The sequence below is a fragment of the Oenanthe melanoleuca genome, chromosome 3 (genome assembly GCF_029582105.1).
Source record: "Oenanthe melanoleuca isolate GR-GAL-2019-014 chromosome 3, OMel1.0, whole genome shotgun sequence".
NCBI lineage: Eukaryota > Metazoa > Chordata > Aves > Passeriformes > Muscicapidae > Oenanthe > Oenanthe melanoleuca.
The window spans coordinates 75,530,968-75,558,258 of record NC_079336.1 but is presented as its reverse complement, the minus strand read 5'-3'; the positions used below and the strand labels follow the sequence as shown (position 1 = coordinate 75,558,258).

At 38.0% G+C, this 27,291-nt stretch overlaps 1 protein-coding gene and 1 long non-coding RNA gene across 2 annotated transcripts in view; both read left to right on the top strand.

Moving 5' to 3' along the window:
- Positions 1-27,291, top strand: part of CRIM1 (cysteine rich transmembrane BMP regulator 1) — a 172,087-nt gene that overhangs the window by 31,760 nt on the left and 113,036 nt on the right. The gene's annotated exons all lie outside the window — the stretch shown is intronic.
- On the top strand, positions 389-26,074 carry LOC130251172 (uncharacterized). The gene is made up of 3 exons (XR_008840110.1): positions 389-4,002; positions 9,836-9,913; positions 25,986-26,074. It is a non-coding gene; the product is annotated as an uncharacterized LOC130251172 (long non-coding RNA).

Here is a 27,291-nt window from a genome sequence, read left to right as displayed (position 1 = left end):
AGCTTACTGAAAGGAAATGTAGTGGGCATATGGAGACACCAATAATACTACAGTTCAAGAAATAGCTGCAGAGTATGCATCAAAAACAGCACTATTAGAGATAATGGTGTATTTCTGTCCTGTTGATGAGACAATGACTAATATACTGAGGAGATGTTCCCCTTTGTGGTAGAGGTCTTGATGGGTTTTTGTTTAGAGAGAGAAGAATTGGAAATCCACCATGAGGGAAAATGTCTTGTGTAACTCATCAGCCTTGGGTTGTGTTAGACCTTGTTTTGAAATATGTGAAATGCTGTGATATCTGTCCATGAGATAGCATGGCACTTGAGAAGAGGCTTGGCTTTAAAACCCTGTTTTGTCCTGATGTACAGGGTTAGACTGAGGCTGTATGAGTGCAGTGAGCTTTATTTAGAAATTCCTGAAATGATAATAATGATCCTTTTAGTCTTCCTGAAACAAGATGCAGAGAAGACTGGCAATGCTTGTTTGATTGTCCAGATGGTGGCTGTGGCTCAAATGAATTTTCTGCTGACTTCTGCATGAAGAAATTTAATTTCATCCTTGCAGTTCTTTTTTCATTTCACGGTAGATGTAATTGCTAACTGGGATGCAAACAATTTAATTCTCCAATGTATCTTGATGTGGGATATTCTTTTTCTGCTTATTTGCAAGAGTGTTTCTGGGGAGTGATGCATTGGTCTGGTGTGTCTTGTGCCCCTTAGAGACCTTGGGCTGCTGGTTTCAGAGGGCTTCTGTGACTCTGCCTGGCCAAGAAGCTGGGCAGTAAGGTTCCCTAGAGATGTCACACTGTGTTAAGTGAATTAGATTTGGACTGTGCAGCCAGTGGTTCTTACCAGCTCCAGCATGATCCTTTTTAGCAGGTGGATTAAGTCTATCAGCTCTGCAGTCCCTGGCTTCCATCAGTCATGAGCCTGTGGATTCGTTGGCACAGGAAAAGGTAAGTCCCTTAAAAGGGAATTTTCTTTGGAATAAATCCACCCCATCAAACCCAGCATCACTTTCAGATAGTTTTTGAAGAGGCAATTGTAAGAGTTAGCACTGTGTATTTAGCCCTTTATTACTAATGCTGCACATGCCAAATTGCCATAACTTGGATCATAGCTCTCATGTTTCTCAGTGTGACTTTTTGAGTCTGACAAAGTTCCACTGGATCCAAGGGGAGCACAGAGTGCTCAGGAGCAGTTCTGTGGCTCTTCCATGTGGGGTCCTGTTTGGACAGGGTGGGAGACAAATGACAGACTGCAGTTGCTGGCATCTGCAGAAGCTACTGATGGATGCTGTCACTCATCTCACTCTGCAGTAGTGGTGCTGCAGCTGATCCCAAGAACTGTGCAAGAACAAGTGAGCTGAGCAAGAGCCATGCCTTCCAAATGTTTTGAGGGCATTCTTCTTGAGTGTGTGAAGGTGCTGACCTCCTTTCCAGAAGATTATGGTAGAATTACCTTCTTTCAAGTGCAATAACTGGTCATTGCCTTCACTGCCCCGTCAAGACTTAGCAAAAGGAATATTAAGTGTACAGATGTTTGCTCTGTGGAAAACATTAAGTATCCCTCAGGTACAATCAGGGCATACAGCTTTCTCTCTCTTGTTTAGAAGCTCATCAATGGATTGTGATTCTTGATGTCCAAAAATAATTGCATGAGTAAGACTTCCACTGTCTGTGGCATAAGAGGATAATATCTAGATATTTACAATTCTTACTGTTCCACAGTGAACATTGTGCAGCAGTGGAAGGAACTTTGACCATTGTCTGAGTGAACTCACCTGCCCCTACTGCAGGTCTTGACCACATAGGAATTAAAATGCATTTCAGTTTTTGTTTCTTAATCTATAAAATTTATATAGATTCCAGAGGAAGAGCATTAAGAAAATAGTAATGGAACAAAAATTTAAAAACTGGGGAAGAGGAATAAATGTTAAAAACTGTTCCTGACTCACTTTCTAGACAAGTAGTGAGAGATTTTCAGTTTCCTATCCATTTGAAGGATCTCTGCAGAGGACACTACACTTGTCTTGCCATATTTCCATCCTTTTTGATTGGAAAACAGGTGCTGAATCCTGAGCTAGCATTCATTGAAAATTACAGTACTGATGCACTGTAGCTTTCACTACTGAAGCTTCTGATGTAGCAAATATGAGTTGTTATAATCCATGTTACATTGTAGGCAGCTTGACATGGAAACTCCCTCTTGTTAAGTCAACAAACATGATGGTATCTGACTCTCTCCTTTTCTTGCTCATTTTGCTCTTACAGTTTTCTAACTGTAGTCACTTTCCTTCTTACATGCTAACATTTGTGTTGGCTTTTTCTCAGCTAGTTGAGGGAGCTTTATATTCATACATTTCATTTAATTTACCCCTAGGATTAACATTTTAGGGAGAAGTTCATTGTTCCTGATAACAAAATCCTTTCTCTTCTAGTCAAGACATCTGCTTTGTTCTGTGCTTTATTCCCCAGAAACTAGGAAATGTTCCCACTTCAATATTAAGCTAAAATTGCTCTTTGCTAGTTGCATGTAGAAGTACAGGATAAGTTTTTATCACTGTTTATAATACTTTTATTTCTGTACTTTCATGGTCAAGGGAAAAAAAAAATCTAATGTGTGTTTTTAAATGTTAGTAATGAGAACTTTAAAAATTATATTGAATTAAAAAAAAAAAAAAAACCCAAACATTAAAAAAATCCTGAAACATTCCAAAATAAAAAAAGCCCAATGGTTGGAAAAGGTAGAAGTGGCAACCACTATCTTTTCCTTTCAATGTCTTCCCTATAGAGATGGAATCTAAACTGCATTGATTTTCAGTACTTTGCTCTTGTATAGTCATGTTTAGATTCTCTAGTATTATGCAGCTTGTCTGTGTGCCAGTTAGATTTGATTAAGAAAATAAAGAAGTTAATTTTTTTTTTAAAGTTCCAGGTTATATAAGAAGCAAGTTACTTCTCCTAGGTCAGCAGACATATAATAAATACCATGAAAGCCAAGTGCTTGGAGAGCTTCCTAGCATTTAAGAGTAGTGGAAATTTCCTTAGTTGCAGTCTTCAGCTCAGACACAACCTCATTCTCATGCTTTCACAGCCTGCTTTTACTTTTAACTTGAAGAGGAGTAACATAAATGGAAGTACTCAATATTGACTGCTTGCTAGTTCTTTTTAATTCTTGAGTGAAGCATTTCTGCCTTAAGATTTATTTATTTTTGGATTTTGGAAATAACTTTATTAGTAATTGTGACACACTGCAGAGTCCTTTAGCTTTTCTAATTGCTTTGGAATATAAAATATTTAATGTGAATGTTAAATGTCAATTTTTCTCCCTTTGGTAGTTCTCCTCTTCCCTTCCTCCCCACTTTGTGGACAAACCTTTGCCAGTTTTAGTCTTCACCTGTAGTATTTCCACCACTGTTGGAATTCTTTTTACTCTGACACATTTACACAGATGTAATTATTTTTTGTAATTCCACATTCATAATATTCATATTGCAATGTGCTCCCATTAGTTCTTACTTCCCACTATTGATGCTGTTTTATTAAATATTGGGAGTTTTGTAATTGTTTTCTGTTACAACACACCTATGATTTTATTCACTGAAAAGAATCCTGTTTGCTTTATGTGTTTGTGTATATAATGTATATGGTTTCAAGTTACCCGTTCTGTTATTCTTGTCAACTGATATATTGCTGACTGAATTCTAAAGTGTTAATTTTAAAACATACCTAAAGTTTCAGTTAAAAAAATAAAAGGACTGTCTGTCCCTGTAAGATTTGAAGAGCAACACTAAAATATTTTTGGAGTAATATACTATTGTACTCAGCCTCATTCCTGTCTCTGCATTGCCTGCCTGTTGCCTTTTACTTTCAAAGCTGGTGGTACAAGTAAACACTTCAAAGATTGAGGAAGAGGATGCACTTGAGCTCCCCTCAAAGCACTTTAGAGAGGAAGTACAGCTGACTCATCAATGAAATTGTCTATACAGCAAATGCTGGTAAGTGTACTAAATAAATTGGAAAAACATTGTCTATATTTTATTTTTAGCAGTCCTGCAATAGGACTAATGTTTAGATGAAAATGTATGTTTGCTTTTCAAGTTGAATGGTGCTAAGTTAATCATTCTGTCTTTTAATACATCTCTTCTCTCATCTTGGATCTAGGGTTGTCCATTTCTTTCAGACAATACAAGAAGTTATTTTCCCTAGCCTGCTACCTGTCTTGATTGGCTTTCTTCCTTACAGTGTATTCTCCTGTTCCTTTCACAGGAATAATATTTCTCAACAGCAGCTCTACTTATCCACATATTTAAAACACTACTTTTTTTGATGGAGGGGGAAATTGCTTCCTGCAGTATCCATGGAAGCATGTGTGAAAGTGCCTTAGAGCTGCACTGAAATCTTGCTGCTTATTTGTGTTGAGTGTTTGTTACACTCCAACCATTTTGAATCCTTCTGTCTTCAGATTTACTTTGTCCCTCTAAGATGTGGGGGATACATGATCTGATAATAGCTAGGTGATTTTCAGCTGATTAAATTGTAACTGCTCTTGCCCACATGCTTAGCTTACTGCAAATGCAAACTCAAATTTCTAGATTTAGTTGGGATTTGCAGTTGGGACAGAGTGAGCACCCTGCCATATCTTATTACTGATTAGCTGATAAGACAAGGTAACATTAACATGGTTTATATAGCATAATTTGTGTTCTTGATATCACTGGAAGCTGAAATATAAAATTTTATCATAATTATCCAGCCTTAATTTCTGTTCTCACTGTGCTTGCTTTATACACTATTGATACTCTACATTAAACTTTTGTTTTGTTTTGCAAGCCCAAGAGAGCCTTTCATTAATAAAATAGATTTTTTTTTTTTTTTGTAACTTCTTTTAGGGAAACTTTCATTGTGGCAATTTCCTGGAAAAATTTGCACAGGCATTTTCAGATGCTTTGGGTTTTGTTTGCTCTGAATTGATAATCCTAACCCTCCTTACCCTCCACAAAGTTCCAAATTCTTTATTAGTTAATTCTGTCAATTCCAGACACCTTCAGATAGTTCTGAGTAGCTTCTGGTGTTGGATGTTTGTCATTGTTTGCAGAAGTTATGCTTAGAACACTAATGATTTTATCCCAGTGAGACCTAGAACTCTTGTGCACTTTAATTTTTTCTTTCCCTTTTTTTGGGGAGGGAGCTGCATATAGAATGCTTTCCATTAGAGTAGGCTGGAATCCTTTTTTCCCTTCATTGTTTTCAAACATGGTTCTTAATGGCTTGAGAGACTGTATTTTAAACAAATCTCTCCTTGCTTATCTCACAAGCTTAGCTTGCATTAACAAAAGCAGAAACACTTTCTGAAATACTAATTGTCCCCACTGCTGCACAGCTGTTGAAAACTCTCAACAGCATTTTGCTTTTCTGGTGCTGTCATTCCTGGTAAAGCTTTTCTGTATTATAATTACTGATGTAGTTAATAGTGAACCTTCAGAAGCAAACAGGGCTTTCTGTGACAATTTTTTTATTAAACATTCATAGAAACATCTGTTAACTCCAATAAGGACTGAAGTAAATGCCATGCTGTCTCCAGGTAGTATTTTGGAGCTTAAGGCTCTAAGGGTTTCCATCACTCCAAGTTAATTTTAGCTGTGAGACAGAAAAATTTCAAGGGACAGAAAACTTGAAGCCATCTATTTGAATACTGAGAGACAGATGCTGCTCCACAAAAGTTCTCTTATGAGCTGCTTTTGTCCTGAAATTCCACCTTCAAGATGTGAAGTGATACCAGACAAGCATCAGTGTGTGTGGGTTTTGTTAACCTGCAAAGGAACTGAAAGCTGAAATGGGATAGAGTAAGAAATGCAGTGATGCCTGTTGATGGGAACTCTGACTAAAGAAAAACAGCAGTGGTGTGGCCAAAAATTGGATGATTTGGCTGTAAAAATGGAAGAGAGAAACTAAATAGATGAGAAAGTTGATAGCTTAAGGTCTGTGTGAGTATCAGAGAAGAAAGGCTGAGGTGTGGTGGTAGCCGGTGTGGGGCACAGGAAGGTCTAGGAATGCAAGCAGCAAAAGAAGTGTTAATAATGTAAGTGAAGAAGATAACTGAGCATGTGTAAGTTATGTGCAGTTTTGAGAAGGGTAAAGGGAGAAGGTGAAGAAGGCAGTAACTAAAGGAAAGCCTGGCTCTGTAGCTAGGTGAGGATAAGACAGTCTTGAGAAGGCTGCAGGGTGCTTCAGAGCTGTTGAGAAGAATGCCTGTCACTGCGAGTGGAAGAGTGTCACTCTCAAACAAAATTGTCTTACTGGATGATGAATCACTGACAGGGAAAAGCACTGAAGATACAACTGAGCAAGGTGAAGAGTATTAATTCTCTAGGGCAGAAAGGTCAGCTGTGGATTTGGAACTCAAGGGCTCACTTTGCTTTTGATTTTGACAGAAACATGACATCTAACAGAAGTGATACTGCCATCCAGGAAAGTCATTGTAGTGTTAAATACCTGTTGAAGGGCTTTGGCAGCCTGGTGGTTTACAAATGTGTTCAGAGAGCATTTGATAAGATAGATACTGAGTAGTGGCAAGGTACAGTCTGTCAGGGTGAAGGGCTGCAGTATTGCCCACTTATAAATTTGTTTTTCTAGTTCAATGGATCTGTGTGAAGAAATGTTCCTTCTGTTATTGTAATTAATTTTATAGTGATGGGCAATGAGTGAGTGGGAGTAGCATTTAAAGGAATATTAAAAGCATTGCTTAGGTGTTTGAAGGTGTTTTGAGCACTTCTTTGCAGAGTACCTACTGGGTCAAGATTTTTGATCCCATAGTGTAGGTTAAATCTTCAGTGCCCTGGGGTATGTATATTTTTTTTATTTTGTTGTTTGGTTTTTTTTTTGTATTTTTTGGGTTTTTTTTTTTTTTTTTTTTTTTTTTTTTTGTTTGTTTTTTTGTTTTTTTTGTTTTTGTTTGGTTTTTTTTTTAAAACCTGCTGGTCTTCATGCTTAAAGATACATGTTTTATTAAACTTTAAAGTTTTGGAGGTATTTTGCTTCTGACTTCAAACTGGGAATCTTTAGCTCCGGTTCAGTTATCCTGGCTAATTCATTTTCATAGGGGTGTTGTGTGTGTTTGAATGGCAGGAAGATTGGGTACACTTCTATGTTCCTTCAGTTCCTACGCAGGCTTAATTCTTGTTTTGTTCCCCATTCAGTATGGGGAGCAAAACTTTCCTTTGCTGTAGTTTTTCTGCTTGCATTTTGCTGGTAAAGGTGTTACCATAATTTTGATTGAGTGGTTTTTTTAGAACTGTATGAAAAACATAGAAGCCCAAATGTAAACATCTGTCTCTATTTTTGTGGAGAAAAGAAACTACAACCTTTTCATAGAATTAGAGATTCAGCAAATGGCTTGGGTTGGAAAGGATCTTAAAGATCATCTAGCTCCAACCCACCTGCTCTGAGCAGGAACACCTTCCACCATCCAAGCTGGCACTGAACACTTCCAGGGGTGGTACATCCGCAACTTCCCTGGGCAACGTGTTCAGATGTCTCACCACTCTCACTGTAAAAACCTTCCTTCTAATATCTAATCTAAACCTACTCTCAATTTAAAGCTATTCCCCCTTGTTCTGTCCTTTCTAATTGGTCTCTCTCCATGTTTCTTGGAGACACCCTTCAGGTAGGCTGCAATTAGGTCATCCCAAAACCACCTCTTTTCCAGACTGAGCAAACTAGATTCTCACAGCCTTTCCTTATAGTGTAGGTGTTCCATCCCTCTGACTATTTTTGTGTTCCTCCTCTGGTCTTGCCCCAACAGGCCATGTCCTTCCTGTGCTGGGCCCCCAGATCTGGATGCAGGGTTCCAGGTGGGTCTCACCAGAGCAGAGCAGAGGGGCAGAATCCCCTCCCTCACCTGCTGCCCACCCTCTGTTTGATGCAGCTCAGGACAGAATTGGGTTTCTGGGCTGTGGGTGCCCATGGCTGGGTCATGTCCAGCCTCTCACCCACCAGCACCCCCAAGTCCTTCTCCCCAGGGCTGCTCCATCTGTTCATCCCCAGCCTGTGTTGACCAGGGGTGCCCCAACCAGTGCAGCACCTTGCACATGCTCCTGTTGAACCACATGAGATTCCCATGGGCCTTCTTCTCCATCTAACATTTTGAGCTATCCCTGTGAGTATCCCTCCAGGATTACTCCTTGGCAGTCTGTAAAGAAGAGACTCCATTTCTTCAACTTTTTCCATCTTGGTGTTTAGGGTGGTGTTTGAGCCCTGCTTACCCTAAGTGAAGTGAGCTTGACAAGTATCTCAAGTCAGTAATTCTAACGGATGTAACTTCATTAATGTGTTCTATTTATTTGACACAGAGGATGTTTTCTGTGGTTTAATTTATTTTATCAAATAAATTTTTTCTCATTTGCTGTTATTTTTCATTTCACCCCCCTTTCCTAGGTAGCTGTAGTTTCTGGATGCTTACAACTACATGTAATGTTATGGACAGAGCTAAAATAGAAAAAGCTACTTTTGGAGGCTTTTGAGTTATAGTGTGTTTTCTGTAAATTATAGTAAAAATGTGTATGTCCTTGAAAACTGTATCATTTGTGGAATCAGTGGGTTATTTTTGATTCTCAGCTCCTAAAAGATGGAATTTCAAAAACTTTTAGAGAAACTTTCTTGTCAAGAAAGTTGACATCAGGGGAAAGTGAACCTCAAATTGGAAGATGATCTCATTCTTGTTTTCTCTCATCATCTTATGTATCATCACATCAACCTCTTGTCTGTAGCTAAGCTTTTTATAACTCTAAGTTCCACAAAGATTGAGTTTCAAATGTGATAATGCCAATAACTGGTAGCTGAGATGCCTGTCACTTTTACTTTAAAATAAAAGCCACCTTTTTGATAAAACAGCTGTAATACTTGTAAAAAGCATGTTAGAAGCATGAACTCTTATGATAACTTTGTCATGTGTCCTCATTTTAGACAGGTAAATTGTCTTAAATTAGCTCACACAGTTCCTAAAAACAGTGTTTTGCACTAGTCAATACATTTTATATTCCTCCTCTTCAAAGACTTCTGAGAATTGATAATTTTTCCCCCTCTGTACAAAGATTAGATCAATTTTGCAAATACTTTCCTAAATTCCAAAAAAAGGAATAGGTAAGTACACCATGCTTGTTCAGCCCTTTTTAAAAAAGCTGTGTGTATGCAATGCAATCAGAGTATTTACTGATACACATGTACAGACAGAATAGTTTAATATAGGAATGATGCATATAAACTTTGTGTGATCATTCTCTGGAGGTTGCATTAGTAGAGAAGCATAAGTCCTTTCATATCCTTTGTCTTCAAAGGACAGTAGCCAATACAGCTAAATACTGTTTTGTTTCCTAATAGCACATGGTCTTGCCATAGCAAAACCAGTAAGTGTCTGTAATAGCAATAAGTTCTATTGCTGTGTAACTTGCTGCACCCCATTAAGCTTCATCAGTTCCCCTAGTGTTTAAATTGCACAGGTTTGGATGTATGCCTCAAGTGTGCATTTGGCCTCTGGTAACTGTTTGTAGCAATCTTTCTTTTCTCTCTGATTTCTTCAGCAGAGATTTCTGTGTAAGAAATATGTGATAGGGGAGAAAGAGATATCAACAAGCCAGTGCTTCTCTCTGGTCTCCTAATGCATCAAGAAATTACTTTCCTTTTTTCTTCTTTATTATGGGTTCGTGATGAGGTTTTTCTGGATTTTCATATGCAGTTTAGATATCCATGATATGGAGATGTGGCTGAGATAGAAGTGCACAGGCTGGTGCTTCCCTGATGACCTTTAATGACAATTCTTTTGCTTCCTGGTAGGTGGGAGCCGTAACTCTTAGTGTAAGGACTCTGTTGTAGGCTGGAGGAAGAGGAAGACTTCAATAAAGAGGATAACTGGTAAGTAACACTTATCCCCCTCCCATAAAAGTCCTCACAGTTTATGGCAATTTTTCTGGAAAAAAATGTTTGATTCTAGGTGAAAAAGGCCCATTTCTGAGGCTTCCCAGAAAGTGTTCTGTATTACCTGGTGACATATCTTAAACTCTTAGGATGTCAGAGTAGCTAAGAACTTGTTTCAAGTTTTGAGGATGCAAAGGGCAGTCTCAATATGAAAGGCTTCAGAGTAACAGGTATTTCCAATGTATTTTTGGATTAAAAGTGATCAAATACAATGTCAGGAAGTGTATTAATTTTTGCTGCAGGGGAACTTTCTATTCTTCTCTGTCAAATAGAAGAGCATGGTTTCCTTGCTAAAGGAATATGAGCATTTCAAAGTTATGTCTGCTGTTTATCTGAACAGCATTTTGAGTTGTAGGCAAATGTATATTCATTAACTGAATTGCCTCTGGTATGTGTCTGGAATGATGTGTTTCATTCTAGTACTCTTAAAATCTTTAAGATTTCTGGGTGATTGTAAAATAAGCTTGAGGATGGACTAGTTGGTGTTTGGATTTTGGTATCAGTAAATCCCAATAAAATAGCACATGCATTTGTAGCCAGAGGAAGAGAAGGATGAAAAAATGACAGCTACCTGTCTTGTCCTTCTGTATTTAAGCAAAATGAGTGGTCACTTAAGATTGGTATGTGTTGCCATAAGTGAAGCCTTGAAAAACAGGTGACTACCCAATGCTTTGTGCTGTGTGATGATAATTACTAGTTTTACATTCAGCTTCAGCATTGCAGCTCTTATTTGGTGTTGATTTTTGGTGTAAAGTGCATGAGCACAATTACTGTGCCAGAGCTGGCACTAAAAACTACTGTAGAGGTTTCAGGAATTGTCCTGATTGCCCTTGGCCACCTGATAAGTTTCATAAGGTATTAGAAGACAATGATAGCACATGGTAAAAAAAAATCTGGTCACAGTAATCAGGGAAAGTTGCAGTGCTTTACAGGTAAATTTTTCAATAATTATGGAGGTGTAATCACAAAAACAGGTGGTGGAATGTTCATTCATTGAACATTGGTTGCAATTCTTCTGGGTGGGCAATGAGTTGGGGTAGATTTGTGTTTTCAGAATGTAAGTCTCCAGAAGGCCTTGAGAAGAGTTGGTAAGGTATTTATGCTGACAAAGAAATCTGCTTAGGCAAGTAATTTTTTACATTATTTGCTGAAATCTGCATGGTGATAAACAAGCTATGGGCAAAGCAGGAGGATAGATGGATTACAAATGAGTATCACATGAGTTTGCCTTAGGATCCTGAGTATGCAAGGATAAATGGTTCCTTTCTACAGGATAGAATAAAGCATTGTTATGAATTAAAATTGCTGTCCCTTGCATCTTTCAACAGTACTTTAACAAGAATGGGAAATATTGGAGGATGAGACACACTTGGTTTGTTACTGGGCTTTTTGTTAAATATGTAAATACAAGCTAACCTTGTAATCTTTGCAGATGTCAAACTTTTACTTGAACTCCAATTACATGGAAGCATTGCCTTCAAAGTGTTTTACTTTAAAAAAATCAGTTGATGATTCATAATTTAATACTTCCCTTGGTTTTATTGTCATCAACTTTGCAAGCTAGAGTTATTTTTGGCAACATTACCGTGCTATCATAGATTTCCAACCTTCATGCCTTGAAAGCATGTTTTAAACCATATTAATGCTTGATATTCTTAACTTCAGCTCTATATATATATGTAGTCTGGTAGCTCAGCAAGTATAGAAAGACAGAATTCATGAGGTTTCCTGTAAGTGTGGCAGGATTCCTCCTAAGCCCTTTGAAATAGAGATATTCTTTCTGCTTCAATTTCTTAATCTGAGAAACTACTATGAATTTCTGTGAGTTTAATAAAAATTAGAGGGTTCTTATGTATTTTAGTATCTCTAATAACCAAGGCAGTTGAGGCTAAAGGGCCTGGCTTGCTGGGCTCTGAAGATAAATAGAATTATCCCACAGCTGATTTTGGTGGACAGTTACATTTTAGTGAGGTTATTTGAGCTGGAAAGAAAATGGTGAATTAGTACTGAGAACTTACTGATATCTTCTTGGAGCTATTAAAAGTTGTAAGTATTTAACTTGTATCCACTTTCAGATGTCTTGAAGGAGAAAGAAACACTTTGGCTACAGTGTCAGATGAAAAGGTGCGTTAATGGCCAGCACATTAGCCCTTAGTTTGCTGTAAGTTACACAGTGACCCTTTCACAAACAGTTTGTCTCTTGCATGATGCTACTGCGAGACTGTCCATTAGTAGTTCTAGCTGTAAACAGCATTTCTGCTTTGATATATCTAGTTAGTACCCATGTCATCTTACTGCTCCTGATTGGGAGCAAAGGACTTGATAATCAGCCGCAAGAAGAAGCAAACAAATTTAATGCAATAATTTATTTTTTTTTTAATTTTCTCACTTTTCTTAGAAAACAAGAGAAGTCTGCTTAATTGCTTTCTTTTTTCTTCCTACTCCTCTGAGTTGTTCAGAAAATTGTAGTGGTAATATTCTTTCGGGTTTCTGTGCAGCTTTTATTTCTCACTCCACTTGTTCCCATATGATTTGGAAAAGTGGCATTTCCCCACTCTGGCAACAGCTGATTTTCCTTCTCAAAGGAATTATATGGATATAATTAATAACTTCTACTTATGTGTTAAATTTCCCATATGGAGATGATCAAAAGGCATTAACTACAAAACCGTGTATGATGTGATGTGGAAGTGCCATAGTTACTGGTACTCCATTGCATGCACAGGGAACCATTAGCAATCTGACTAATAACTGATAACTTATAGGTGAATATAGCTAATGGTGGTTGTTATAAATTATGCATGGACCCTAAAGAGAAAAAAATACTCAAATGTGTGTCCTACATAGAGTAAGGGAGAAAATACAACTGGTTAGTTAGGAAAAAATTGTAGAATCAAAGATGAACAGTTTTTCAGAAAGCTGTAGAAAATGGTTGGTCAGTGATATGGAATAAGGAGTACTGTAATGTGATTTAAAAAAAAGAAAAAAAGAAAAAACAAACCAACAAAAAGCCAGCCTTGGAGTCCTAAGTGCATATTTTCTGTGTGTTGAGCTGGAGTGCTGCTGCAATCTGTGACTGTTGCACCTGCTCTTGCACTGGGCATCCCTCTGAAGAGTTGTGTGCTGCTCTCTTTGTAGCTCCAGCCAGGCACTTGGTGCCAGCAGTTAGAGCAGCTCTGCCACTAAGGGGTCACCTGCTGACATCAGGGCTGTAGCCCCCTGCTTTGAGGCTGGTAGTCTGCTGTGGTATTCACTCACCTTGCATTCCACCTCTCCAGTCAATTTCTCCCTTTGGTTGCAGAGGAACTATGGGGAACCCGTGTTCAAAACTTCAATAAAGTCAAGGTAAATGAGATCCACTGCTCTCCCCTCATCCACCAAACCAGTCTGTTTGTTGTAGGCAGTGATGAGGTATAATTCCAGCAGCAGTGACCATTGAGTTGCTTATTTCATGTACCCAGAAGTCACTTCCACAGTGACTAGCTCTGCATTATTCTTCTGTGCTCAGGAATTCTGTAAGTCCAATTTGCTCTTAGATGTCTCAAACTTTACCTTTCTCAATCCTGATGGAGACCTTCATCCTCATGAATGTGCAGGGTCAGATAGCCAGGAGGGCTGAAAACAGACCTTATCAGGAAAGCCAAAGGAGAAGAGTAAATTATCCTTCCCCTATATTTTTACTGCTAGGTCTTCCTTTCCATTGGGTAGCTGCTCTTGCTTTCCTTAATCTTTTTGCTGTCATGTTAGACTTCAGAAGTCCTTGTGGTTTTTACCCCTACTACCAGTTTCAGGTAGAGCTTTGGCTGTCCTAATGTCATCCTGGTATCTAAACAATTGTCTCTGAGTAACCCAACTTCCATAAACTGTATTTTGAGTTTATATAAATTACTCAGGAGGTGCCTGGGAAAAGTTGGGTTAACTGGAGCTGTTCACAGACTTTGGTTATTGTATACAGAATATATGAACCAGTCTACACTGTAGACTGAGAAAAACTTGACCTTCTCTACAAGGAGAGTAAATTTTATTAAATATTTGCAGCAGTGGGGTTAGCTATCTTTTCGATACACAAGAGGAAGGAAAGAGGCTTTTCTAAAACTCAGCATTAAAATTTCAGTGAAAAGCATTATTGTGTTTGCTCCCAAGATATTATGATACATTGTCTTCCTTGATGACATTGTATGAAGAAAAATATTCATGCTTGAAATATACTTAAGAGCTTTAGAAAAGCAGCATTTGATAAATTTTATCAGTAAGACAAACAAAAGGCCAGATGATGAGCATTTGGGAGTTAATTGCTTAGTACCAGTCCTAATTGAATTGGTTTTGGCATTGATAAGAAATTGGTCTTATTCCAGTATATGTGAAAATCTGTGAAAGAAAATGACAATAGCTGTCTATAAGTTTAATTATTTTTTCATGCTTTCCTAGTAAATTGAAACTTCAGAAAGTTCTAACAACTATTTTGAGCAGAAAATGTGCTGTACATGATGAAGGCAAGCAAGAGAGTGATGTTGTGCCTGGGTGTGTGACTAATAAACACCACAGTGCAGAGCAGCACTTCCCACAGTCAGCTGCTCAGCAAAAGGTTCAGATTAAAGCATTTCTGTGAGGCTTCTCCCATGGAGATTTACCACCTTGTGTGTACACTTGAGGGAAGAATTCTGTACTTTGTGCTTCTTCCCTTTGATTTTTTGCATTGACTTGGTGATCTGTAGTCTCCTCATTGTTTTCATTGGCTAAAATTTACTGCAACAATTCTTCATACTTTATTAAGTAGGTGATGGGAGCTGTATAGGTGGTTCATGAGTCATATAATGTTAAGCAAGATAGGAAAGAAAGGTGGCAAAAATAGTGAGTTTGTTTTTATGTTAACAATTATTCACTTTGCTCCTTAGGAATACTGAGTAATTAACACTTGCTGAACACAGACTTATTAATATAATTACCAGGACTTCATTTGCACCAGAAGCTGAAACAGAGGTATTGGAGAGCAGCATAAGTATGATAAAGGGCAATGCTGAATGCTAGAATGTTGAGTACCAGGACATTGGAATACTGTGTTGTGTTTAAAGGGTAGATTTTTGTGTTGCAATCAGTTCTGGAAGTGGTAGGATATTAATTAATGCTTCCATTATGTTTATGGTTTTTACAAGTAAAATATATTATATATATCCAGAGAGACCAGGAGTTTCTGACCATACTGCTTATATTTTGGAGGGAGGCAAAAGAGAAAGAAACTTGAAATCATTATGGAGGGGGAGAGGAAACTAAAAACTGATTATTTAATGAACAGTGTAATGGCTGAAAGTCTGTTGGGATACAGCTGAAAGAACATACTGTAATTAGATAATTTGATGAACTGGAATAGAAGATCTTCCCTGAAGCTTTGATGAGAGTCAAGGTTTTCATCTTCCTTCCTTCACTAGCTTTTCCTCTTTCCAAATATATATACATGACATCTATTCATACTGAGATTTCATAAATAGACATTTTAGGTCTGGTAAATCAGAACTGTATCATTCATGTATCTTCTACTTTTTATAATCAGTCTCTTGTAGCAATCTCTGCACAGAGAAGTAAATGCAGATTTTTGTGATTTCAGAGCTCCCTGTTTTTAAAGCAAGCATGTTTCAATGTGTGTACCAGTCATATTTTTAGTATGTGAAAGAACAGTTTATGCTGTTTAAAACTTTCTGACTTGGACTGTAACATAGTCAGATCTAGCAGTAGCTTACAGGAAAATAACGTTCTGGAAACTGCATTATTCAAGGAAATTTGGCACTTTATTTTTACTATGTCCTTAACATTTAGTTTTTCAAGAAATTGCTTTGCTCATTAATTATAAATTCATGCTTCTGAGGTTTCTTAAGAAGAGGTGTTAAGATTTTAATTGATAGTTCATCATCATATTCTGAAGTTTCTAAATTTTTGGAAGAATATTTATGAATGGAAGGAGAAATATTTTCATCACCAAGTAGAACATTTTTGAGAGGACAAGCCAAGACACAATGGAGAAAACGCTTAGTACTCACTTTAAGGATTCTCCTGTTAAGTTGTTAATCATGTCAAGCTTCACCTTGTGCTGCAGTACAATTATGGAGAGTGTAGTGCTGCCTATAACAGCTTTAACTCTGAAATAGTAGAAATTAATGTAACCCAGGCACCTGTTTCTTGGATATTACTGTAAAAGAAGAGGAGCTCTTATATCTGGAGTAGTAGTTCCAGTAGGGTTATTAATTATGCCACATCACCTACATAATTTTTGTTTGATAAAATTCAGCATATTTTCAGTTTACAGCATTTTCCAACACCAGTTTCTTGTATCTTAAGCCAAAAGATACCATCCAATCTGACCTCCAGTTTAAAATGACAGCTATAATTTTAGCCAGTGAAATTTAGTTGAAGTGATTGATAGCAAGATTACTCATATGCAATAACCAGTGAAAATATTCAGATGCAGTACACACCATAAACCACAGAACTCATTCTTTACCAAAAATTTTTAAATTGAAATTCAGGCCTTCCTTACTTTAAGATGAAAATAGGCATTCAGACTACTTGTTTTCAGATTATATAATAAGAGCAAGGGTGCTAGATAAAAAATTGTATGTGTGTAACATCAAAACTTATGCTCTTAATAATTTGAACATTTTGGAAAGAGAAGCAAAGATACTTTTTCTGCTTGTTGTAATGGATTTTCTGGTTTGAATGCTTTGAGCTAGAACTGTAAGAACATGCTTACAGTGTCTCCCAAAATGCTAATTTTTCACTTTAAAAATAGATTATGTAAGAGTACAAAATATTAAGTCAAACTGCATACCACAAGAACTCATGTCTGCTTGCTGAAATGTTGACATTAATGGTTTAGAATGAGAACTTTCTATTCTGCCTTGCAGAGTTTTGCTTTCCAACCAGGCAGTTTTTCTGATTCATGGTAAGCCTTTCCAAATCCTCACTTAGACCTTGGGAAGATGCTGCTGTCTCTTCCACCTCTGTGGCTGGTTTGTTCACCTGCTGTGTGCCTTCTCATGGACCTCCTGGCCTTGCTGTGTCTCTGCCTCTCTGCTGTCTCACCCTGAGACTGTGGTAGCTTCCCCTGGCTGGGTATGGTTAGCTGCCTGCAGGAAAAGAGACACTTTCTGTCTTCCATAAGATCTCACCTGAAAGAGCTCCACACACTGGACACAGCAAACATGCAACCTTCTTCATGGCTCTTCACACACACTGGGCACAGCAAACATGCAACCTTCTTCATGGCTCTTCATGGCTCTTCACACACACTGGGCACAGCAAACATGCAATCTTCATGACTCTTCACACACACTGGGCACAGCAAACATGCAGTCTTCTTCATGGCACTTCACCAAATGCTGAGCCTTTGTTTAACTGAAGAACAGCACACTCAGCACTGAGAACTTACTACAAGTGTGCCCCTGAGTGAGCAGAGCACTGCCCTGGGGATATCCCTGCACATTCTGAGATACCTGATTTTGCTACAGGAAGAGCATAGCTGTCTTAAGGAGCACCTGACAGGTGAATCAGTTGTCTCTCCTTTCTGCTGTGTCCATAGAATTCCCCAGCAACCACGCTGTGCCCTGGGTTGCTGCAGTGGCCCCACAGCTCTGCAGCTCATGGTTCACCACAGGGTAGTTGCTCTGTGGTGAGCCATAGGAAGTCTGGCTTGAGACCATTGCCAGCTGCTGTTTCCAATGCTGGTACAGCTCCAGAGGCAGGGGAAAGGCAGGGTTCTACAAATAGTAAGGCCAAGGAAATGACGTAAATCTAAAAATCAGTTATCTAAAATAAACCACATCTTTTTCCATTGCGATTTTTCACTAAGGCTTTGTTAATAATAGCCTATTCCCAAGTGTTGCATTTCTGCAGAACATTTTACTTCCACAAGGAATTAGCATCTTCAGCCAAAGCTTGAACTTTCCCTGGGATGATTAAATATGAGATGAACTCTCTACTAGTCTCTCCTATGCTGAGGACTTCAGTTCTTTTTTGAGGCATAGTCAGCTATTCTGGTCTCCTGCCCTGTCATCTCTCATACTGTTTCAAAGTGCATACTTGCCAGCTGGTTTGTGTTGAAAGCTTAATTTTATTGAAATTTAGCTGATGTGACTGAACAGGAATCTTGAATTACAGAAGATAACAATTTTAATATTACATCATCAGCATAGTCTTGTACTATAGTCATATGCTCATGAATAGTTCTTTCACTTTATTTTACCTACAGTATGTATTAAAAACCAATATTTTTTTTTTTACTATAAGTTGTTGTCATCAACTATAGCAGTTAAATAGCTTGATTAACGTGGCTAGCAATAAAGTCAGGCTGCATTTGATCGTGTGTTTTGAGGTGGTCGTGGTTTTTTTTATTTTTTAAAGGACATTTCCATAATGTAAGCCTGGATGAGCATCTCAAAGTACATTAAGGCTTACACAGTTTTAAAAAAGATATCTTTTTCTATTCAACTTATCTAGAAAGTAAATGCAGGATACCAACAAATGCATAACTGCAAAGAATCAGTGAAAATCTGGTTAGCATGAAGGCTAGCATTGAAAATGTAGCAGTGTCAAGATTTGTATTTGGTATTTTAGCAAGAGCTTAATAAGGATCTAGGGATAATGACACTGTGGGACAGTCTAGTAAACTGAGGGTGGCAGCTGCCCTTTTTGTGAGAGTGACCATTTGTCCTTCAGCCTAGCTATTTAATTGTTATCTTTCCTTTTTCTGTTTTTCTTAGGTTATGGTTACAGCGAGACAGAAGTAATATATCTAAATAATTATGCTACTTGAATATTCATTACTTGATTATTAAGCAGGTCATTTTAAAATATAGATTATTTTTGTATCGCAGTGAGCCATACCTTGCCTTAGGTATTCATGTTAGATGTGCATTCTGCTTGTTTTTGTTGACTTGCTCTTAGTGCATAGCTCTTCTTTTAATCAGGTCAAGAACCTTACTGAGGATAACTAGCTTGTGCTCTTAGGAAAAGGTCCCTAGATGTGTTTGTAACTTTCTTAGAATTGGAAGAGTTCATTCTACCTTCTTCAGTGTGTTTAGTGTATAAAGAGAAGTGTTTTAGTTATTTTTATTGCAATTCTGTAACAGGAGAAAAGATCCCATTGAATGGGGTACATACATGGATTTTAAAGAGGAAGGTGTAAAGATCTAGAACCTGCAAGCTAAAACTTGGGAAAAAATCATTAATGTTAAGGCTGATTAAATTTAAAATTAGTGTTTTTCCTATCACTTGCAGTTTTAAAGTCGAGCTCTGGGTATCTTTCTAAAAAGATTCATAGGATTAATTGGAGACAATAGCTGCTTGTTTATTTGTTTTGGTGGAGTGGTATGTGAATATTATAGAAATCAGTTTATATAATACTGATTCTTCCATGTGTTATTGAAATAGTTTGGGGATGCATATGTATGAATGATTACAAATTTTATTTGAATGGAGTGTAAAGCAAGGGAGTAATGGTCTACACTAGTAAAGACAAAGTCATCTGGACTAGTCAGCATGGATTCACTTTGGTGAAGTTATGCTTGACCAATTCATGACTGGCTTGGTAGATGAGAACAGTGGACATTTGCCTACAATTGGCAGCAGTAAGGATTTTGACACTGCTTCCAATAAGATCCTCATAGAGAAGCTGATGAAATATGGGCTGGGTGAGCAGTGAGGTAAAAACTGGCTGAATGGCCGGGTCCATGGAGTGGTGGTCAGTAGTTCAAAGCTGGAGTCTGGCAGCTAGTGTACTCAGGAGTGAGTACTGGAACCAGTCCTGCTGAACATCTTCATTGAAGATTTGGGTGATGGGGCAGATTTGTTGATGATCCAGAGCTGAGTGGGCTGGCTGGTACACCTGAGGGTCGTGCTGCCATCCATAAGGATGCTAACATCCTGGGGAAATGGGCTGGCAGGATCAACAAGGTGGAGTGCACTGCTTCTGAAGAGGAAAAACCCCAGACAACACCAGCACACGCTGTGGGCTGCCCAGCTGGAAAGCAGCTTGGCAGAAAAGGCTCTGGCTTTCTGGATGAGCATGAGCCAGCTCTGGGCCCTTGCATCAAAGAAGCTGATGGTGTCTTGGGGCTGCATTAAAAAACAAAGAGTGTTGCCATCAGCTGAAGGGAGGTGATCCTTTCCCACTGTTCAAACCTGGAGTCCAGCCCTGGGCTTCCCAAGAGAGCTGTGGCCATAGCAGAGAGTGTCCATCAGAGAGAACAAAGATGATTAGTGACTAGAGAATGTCTCTCATAATGAAAGGCTTGAGAAAGCTGGGACTGCTCTGCTTGTAGAAGAGAAGGCTTGGGAGAGGTCTCTACAGTTATTAGCTGGAGGGGTGGCATACAGTAGCAGAGCCAGGCTCATTGCAGTGGTGCCCAGTGACAGGACTGGGTGATGGTCACACACTGAAACCCAGGAGGCTCCCTCTGAACACCAGGGACTTTTTCATTGTGAGTGACCAAGTGCTGGCGAAGGTTAAACCAAAGTCTTTACCCCTAGAGATACACAGATGCCATCTAGATGTGATCCTGGGCAGCTTGCTCAGGATGGCCCTGTTTGGGTAGATTTGGACCTTGTGTATTTCTGTCTTCCTAATTTAAGTAAAATAATACAACTGACTTTGTTCTATGGGAGAAAAAATTAATTTATTAAAAATAAAAAGGCTACATGCAAGGGCTTTTGTATTCCCTTCCACACAACTGTGAACTTCAGCACAGGTCTTCAAGGAAGAGGACGAGTGATATATCTATTGCTTGGATGGAAAAAATGCAGTGTTTACTGCAGGGAAAACTTTCTAGGGTAGGCATGTAAGACAGGAAGTCACTGGCTGGATCATACTGTTCTTTCCTTTGAATATAGAGACTAATCACTGTTGTCAGTGCAACTTTTAAAATAAAGCCTTAAGGGTTTTGCTTCTTTGAAACAATTGTAGAGCAATAGAAATAACATCCAATTCAGAAACTGTAATAATCATGAACAAAATATTTTAATTTATTCTTCTGTATTCTTAGTATGCTTTCACCTTAATATCTTCAAACTGCAAGTGTTGTGTTATGTAAAAATATTAAAGCTGCATTCTGCAATAAACTATTGCTTTAATAGTTGTGTTACAATGCCAAAATATTGCAAGAAAATTACCATTTTCCAAATAACTTTCATGGGTTTTTTTTTTAAAAAGATTATTGCAATCTCTTGCCCTAAAACCTTGGATGAAGAACATGTAATTATTATGCTTTAGAGTGTGACTTGATCTTCATGCTGTCACCATTCAGATTTGGAGCAAAATTGACTCTTGGTAGTATATCTCACCATGTATACAACATCCAGATTTTAATTTCATAGTTCAATTGAGACATTCTTTTCTTGTTTTGGAACTGTAGAAGAAGTAACCATGAAGTCATGAGAAATCCAGTCTTTAAAACAAAATGTTTAAAAATATACATGAACATTTTCTCTGCATATTTCTTTTGGGGGAGGAAAAAGTCCAACAAATGTTGACATCCAAAATTGTCTTTTCCAAGAAAGTTTGTTGCAAGTAAATATAGAGTAACAGCAAGAACTTTTTTATTGCTCTGCTTTTAGGGTTTTGTACCTCTCTCCCTTCTGCTTTTCATGAGTGTCCTCCTTTGCCTGAGCAATCTTTTGCTGTTTTTCTGGTTCACCGAAAGTGCTACAGAGTTTAGCATTTGAACAGGGTCAAAATCCTGTCCTGCACAGTAAACTGAACCTTAATTTTCTTTTATTGTAGTAATAGTTGCTTTAAATTCCAAAAGATGAAAGATACTGCAGAGTTTTTTAGACTGTTCTATACTTCTCCATTAAATGCTTAATCATTTAATTCATGGAGGTAATTTAAAGCTAAGAAGGTATTGTAAAACTACAGTGTTTCTATTTTTCAAAATGGTTTTTCAAAATGTCATGCTGACTTGTTCCAGTAGAACTTCAGCAGGACAAAAATAATGTTTTATTGTGTAAGAATTGCCTTAGGCATCTTGTTTCCAAACTTTCATCTCTAAAGCCTCATTGAGGAAGGTGTGAAAATCAAGTTGTGCTCGCTCACTGTTTTCATTTGCTGCTTGCAGTACAACCTTAAAGGATGTCCTGAAGTGATTATCTGCCACTAGTCTGTGTTACACTATTTGGAGATTGACAAAACTTCTTCACTTAGTGAGGACACTTGAACTTACTTCTGTGCCTGAAGTAAAAGGCCTTCAAGAGGCAGTCCTGTAGAAGAGCCATTCAGAGTTTAAAGCTGTCCCTTCAACTAGCAGTTGCAGCAGTTTAAATTGCCTATGACTGATGGTGAGCCCTTCCAGCATGGAGAGTTTCTCTCCAGTGCTGGCTGAAAAGCTCCTCCCAGCACTCTTCCAGTTGTCTGTCCAGATCAGCCTCTTCTGATCCCTCCTGTGATGTCTCTTCTACTGCAGCTCTCACCTTCTCCCATACATTCCTGTATGCAGCACAAAGTCCATAAATAAAAAGTAAATAATTATATATTTTCTCACCACTTCTAGTTTACTCAAAACAGTCTCCTTCATAGCAGACTATGATGCCAAGCAGCACTGCAGCATCTCTTTTTGCCTTGGCATGGTTGTTAGCATATAAACATAAGTTTAGCGTAAAAATTACTTATGCTAAAAATATGAGCAACTGGTGAAACTGGTTCCTTTCTAGACTGCTTTGTACTTGAATCTATTTTACCATGTCTCCATTCAAAGAAAAGCCCAGAAAACATATACATATATAGTGGTGCATCTCTTCTTTGAAAGAGCTGAAGATTTTACTTGGGCTGTTTGGATTAGGATAGGTTCTGGTAGATGTAATTGTGGTACATTCTGCACTTTTATTAATGTGTCCAAAGTATGCATATGTTGCATTGTGTTTAACAGGAAAATGGGGAAGATGATCCAGAACCCCAAAAGTCTGAAATGCTTTTCTAGACTTGTGCATAGCATTATGTCAGGATGGGGAAATTGTTCATAGTTCAGGCACTTCAGCTGGATGCCTTAAGTTGAGTGTGTCTAGGTGATACAAAGCTCCTTGTCATCATTAGAAAAGCTTTTGCTGCATTTTATGTTTTTCTGCCTCTTTTTGCAACTTCCATGGCACCTGCACTAGGCAAATAAAGATGCATGATATGTAATTAACAACTAAACATATAGAGATTGCTAACTATTCTAAAAGGCAAAAGAGTATTGAATTAAAAAAAAAAAAAAAAACAAAAAAAAACCAAAAAAACACGCCCAAACCTGACAACAAACAAACAAAAAAATTCCCCAAATCCCCCACCCACCCCATCCCTCCAAAAAACCAACCCAAACACAAAAACAAAGAAGCAACCTTTTCTACTTTTCTATCTCTCAGGTTACTAGATAATGGAAATAATCAGAAACTGGCTTTATTCTTCATTACTCTTGCCTTTAAAAAATTTAATTTACTGTATTTCAGACTCTGTCCTTATTTGACTGAAACTGGCAACCAGTTTAAAACCTCTCAGGTAGAGGTGCTAGTAGGTTGCATAAGCTTGAGAAATTCAAATAAAAAAGGATTTACTTGCTTATAGCACTGGCAAGAAATGCCAGTATTGCTTCTCTTCTCTCATTTCTTTGAAGAAATCCAAGTTGACATTGCTGAAATGTGATGTTTTTTCTCCTTAATAGAAAATTCTGGTGCTGCAATATAAGGAGTTCTGGGTTAAAGGGCTAAGTGTGCCAGTTAGAAGCAACCAAAATGCAATTTCAATGGGAAATGATAAAAAGTGTTAGTTACAATTTCTAATGATGAAATGTAGTCTAAACCAGTGACTTTTAATGCTACCTTATTTTGTTCTTTCATGGGTTTGTTTTTTTCCCCCTCTGTATAGTCTTTCAACATAAAGTGCTTTCTATATTAAAACTTTGAGCAGTATCTATGGCACTTGTGTTTGATTTCAAAGGAAGCCAGACATGCACATCTGAAATGTGCTTGAAATTGAGAGTTCAAGGGCAGTGTGTTGAATGGGCTTGCAGACCTAATGACTGGGTGGCAAACAATATAAACAGGCTATTTTGAGACTTTTTTTCAGTGGGATATGCTAATGCTGCTTAAAAAACCGCAAAAGGTTATATTAAAATCTTTTATCTTAACATTTCCAAAAAGTGAACAGTTTCCATTTGCAAAAAAAGGTAACTGCTGTGGACTACCCAGACCTGAAGAAAAGGTTGGGAGTCTGTAATAGGCAAGTGTGTAAAGTACTGCATTGGTCTCTTGCAAACATGAAGCACATATTTACCACTGCTCCCAGTGTTATATTGGGGCAAACCTCTGCAGGTGAAAGTGCAGGATTAACACTGCAAATAGACAAAATAAGAGGAAATTGGCAAAAATCAAATTGGGGAATAAATATTTCTTAACAGGGGTCAGTGCTAAATCAAAATAAACCTTATAAATTGCAGTGAAGAAAATCTAATTTTGCTCAGAAATAATATATAGTAAAGTCTCTCAGACTATTGCTCAGGCTACTTCAGCGTAGGAGAGACAGATGGACCTTCTTCTCCAGAAAGGTGGAAATGAGCCTTTTGAAGTGAAGGCTGAATCCAAGGTGCTTGTTGCACTTGACAATCTGTTTCACATTCACCTTTTCTGGTGACAGTATGTGCAGATCTCAAATGGACTATACCCAGGCACTTGAGAAACACTCCAGCCAGAGTGCTGCAAGCCCAGCTGCTTGCAGATGTACCAAGGCTCCTGCCTGGCAGAGGAAATTGCCACTTCCAAAGGGCAGTTGTTTTTCTGGAATAGCTTAGACATCGTACATTACGAATACTTTCATTCTGCCTCCTGATTCTCTCATATTTTTCAATTGCCTGTTTGTTGGATCTGAGAGGTAATTAAGTAATTTAAAAGATTAATTGGTTTCATAACTGAATTTGCATTCCAGGGATTCTGGAATTGCAGGAAGCTATTCATGCAAAAAATGCCTTTGTGTTAGTTCTAAATAGCTCTATAAATGTGAGACCTTAATGGCTTTATGACTGTAGCCTTTAAACAAATAACTCATCTGCCTTCAACATGATTAATTATTTTAAACATTTAGGGTGAGATTGATTGTCAAAGGTAATTAAGATGTTTTTATCTAATATTTTTTCAATACAGAATTTACAATTTAATTAAGATGTTGCTAGCCAGCTGTCTTTTACACGGAAGAAAATATTCTCTTTGTATACTTGTTTAATTAACAGTAGTCATGGGTTATAGATCCATTGAAGGCTTACATTGTAGCACAGGCAAAAAAGATTAATAGTTGAGTTTGTAATTTTTTTATGTTTAAACCAAATGTTATAAGCAAACTCATAAGTTCCTTGTCATAGTGCTTATATGGGCAATTTCATCTGTTTTTTATTTATATTGATAGGTCTCAAGATGCAGGCTGGGATGCTATGATGTAATGGGTGTCACTTTGTGGTGCAATGTAATCCCCTATAATTTTCTTCTGATGTAATAAGGACTTGGAAATTGGGGAGGGGAAATATTTATATAAACAAATACCACTTGCATTTCCCCTAAGTCCCAGCTTTTTTCAGGTGGAGCATTGTGTGCTTTTATTTTGGTTTTGCCCTAGATGACAATAAATAATTACAAAGACATAATTTTTTGGCTATAGATTGACGTGTGTGGAAATGTTTGTACACAGAATACTGATTTAATTTACTGGATGCAAGTTTCTCATAGCTTCTTCTAGTTAGCTTGTATCTGTTGTTCATGAAGTTAGTTTGTATGTAAACTGAATTTCTCATGAAGCTTTTTATAGTCAGAATGTTTCCGGGAATTTCTTTGGGATAAAAATCTTCTGTTTTATTAAAAACACACTAGACAACAGTTGCTAAGCTTGGGATTTATGATTTGATTTCCTTTCAAGTTTCAAATACATTTCCTTGGAATTTAGAACCTAGCTTTGCTTATCCCATCTTCCTTGAATTCAGTTTTACATTTTGTTCCGTTTTGTTTGTAGGTGCTCTCCCCACTTTCCTGGTGGCACAGTGGGACTTTTCCCGCTGCTGCTGGTGCCCAGATGGTCTCCTTGCAGGAGGAGCAGCCTCAGCCGTTCTGTGGGTGAGTAGAGGCCTTTGGGATGGAGGCTGGACACCACTGCCTCTCCTCCTACTTGCCCCTATTCCCTTCTTGCCAGGCAGCCTGGGAATTCCTCTCAAACTCCACCTAGTTGGCATGCAGCATTTGCATTTCCCTCCAGTTTACAGGCATGATGGAGGAGGTCTTTTGATCTGCTGAAAAACTCTTAATAGCTTGCCAGCCACGTGGCAGCTCCTGGTTAGTCTGTTAACTGCAGTGAGAAAGAAGCATCCATTCCATGGGCCTCTCAATGTCTGTGGTTCCTTCCATCACAAGTCTTGGTCACAAAGCTAAAAGGCCAACAAGTGTTACAGGTCATGGCTTGAACATATTCCTGTGCTTCCTTTGTTTCTCTTCTTCTTCATCAATCTGGAGTCCTACTGTGTTAGCAGGAATTGGTGGACACGTGCAGGACTGCTGGTTAGCAGTGGGTGTGGGAAGAACTAACAAAACTTCGTATTTTTTTCAGTTTGGTTTGGGTATTTTTTTGCGTTAGGGCTCATGTAACCTCTATGTTTCTGGAGGTGGCTAACTAAAAGAAAATCGTAGATTGAAAACAATATATTCAGTTCTGCTTCTTTTAAAAGACCAATTTCTTATCTTTTGTCTGAAGTAGTTCAACATGATACTTAATCACTGATCATGAAGTTTTTCATGTTGGTTGGAAGTGGTGCTTTGAAATGGTGCTTGATTCAACAAGTTAGACAAGCTTTTTCAAACTATCAAGGTTTTGCTTTCCTTAAGTGGTGGGATTAAGTCACCTTCATGCTGCACATTTCTTGGTTAGCTAGTAGCTCCATTTAGGGCTTGCATAATGCTGTCTTTAAAATAGACCAATGTAGTTCAAAAGCTATATAGTAGCTTTTAGTACTAAATGAGCATCTGAGAGGTTCATATACTCAAGATTTAGTGACAATAATCTGTTAAAGCATTTAGTAAATGGGTGCTTGAGTTTGTGGACCAGCACAAGATAATAATTTGTGGTGACTGCAAAGCTACCTAAATGAGAGTTTAAAGAAGGTGGTGGTAAAAGGACCATTGCCATTCCTTAGCACCTTCCCTTACTTAAAATAAGCACCTCACATCTACAAGAATGTGTAAGCAAGCAAAGGAGATTAAGAGGAGACTTCTGAAGTAAATGTACTTTGAGGTGGAGAAGGCTTTCATACCTGCATAAGTGTTTTTTT